Source organism: Amphibalanus amphitrite, unplaced genomic scaffold, assembly GCF_019059575.1.
Source record: "Amphibalanus amphitrite isolate SeventyFive unplaced genomic scaffold, NRLGWU_Aamphi_draft 001933F_arrow, whole genome shotgun sequence".
In the NCBI taxonomy this organism is placed as follows: domain Eukaryota; kingdom Metazoa; phylum Arthropoda; class Thecostraca; order Balanomorpha; family Balanidae; genus Amphibalanus; species Amphibalanus amphitrite.
The window spans coordinates 7,013-7,910 of record NW_024883426.1 but is presented as its reverse complement, the minus strand read 5'-3'; the positions used below and the strand labels follow the sequence as shown (position 1 = coordinate 7,910).

Genomic DNA, 898 nt, shown 5'->3' with positions numbered 1-898 from the left:
CAAAGCGGGATGACAATAGCAGATGCTGTCAAATCGATACTGTATCAGCAAAACCATTCAGATGGCAAGGAAAATGTCGTGTGTTAATGTTAAGATATATAAAGGAAACAAGAAGGAAAGAAGTCCGGAAAAGGGAGGAAAGACCTTTTCTCGCTGCCTCAATGTTGAGGGGGCGCCGCCCCCTCGGCTCCCAAGTTGGGGGGGGGGGGCAAGCGCCCCCGCTGCCCCCCCCCCCCCCTGTTCCCGGGTCTATGGTAATGAGAAGGGAAAAGTGTTTCCCAGACCGAATAATTGCTTTGTTTTGGTACCGTAACGTAGTTTGATTTTATCGTCAAAAACAATTTTTTGCATCGATTCAAGTAAACTGCTCAAAAACATTTCCGAAATAAACGTTTTCGAAAGGACAGGCGCTTGCTCTTGCGACTAGTGATCTTTGTAGGAAAATTAACGCCATTTTTCAATTTAAACAAGCAACTATGTGCTTCAAGGTCATCTAAAGATCTGACAATTGAATCATTGAATAAATTAGATAAACATGTACTTATCACTACACGACTCCATACAGAGGAGTATTATTTCCCACCCGATTTCGCACAGAGAGCAAATTTACCGTGGCGCCATGGCTTAGTTAGTTAAAGCGCCTGTCTAGTAAACAGGAGATCCCGAGTTCGAATCTCGGTGGTGCCTCTTTTGCGTCCCTCTCTGTCATCTCGCCGGTCGTCTACCCTTGGGTTACTCAGCAGATGCTGTAGCAGCAAGAATTGAATCCAGATTAGAGATGATCGATCGTTATGTCTTAGTAATAAGAGATTGTCAAGCTCGTGTATTAACCTTTTTCTCCGTTCAGCATCCAACAAACTAAAATTTCCTCCCACTGTTCCATTTGTCGATTGCCAAC

At 44.3% G+C, this 898-nt stretch overlaps 1 non-coding gene across 1 annotated transcript; it reads left to right on the top strand.

Moving 5' to 3' along the window:
• Positions 1 to 613: 613 nt before the first annotated feature.
• Trnat-agu lies at positions 614 to 687 on the top strand. The gene has a single exon. It is a non-coding gene; the product is annotated as a tRNA-Thr (tRNA).
• Positions 688 to 898: the final 211 nt, after the last annotated feature.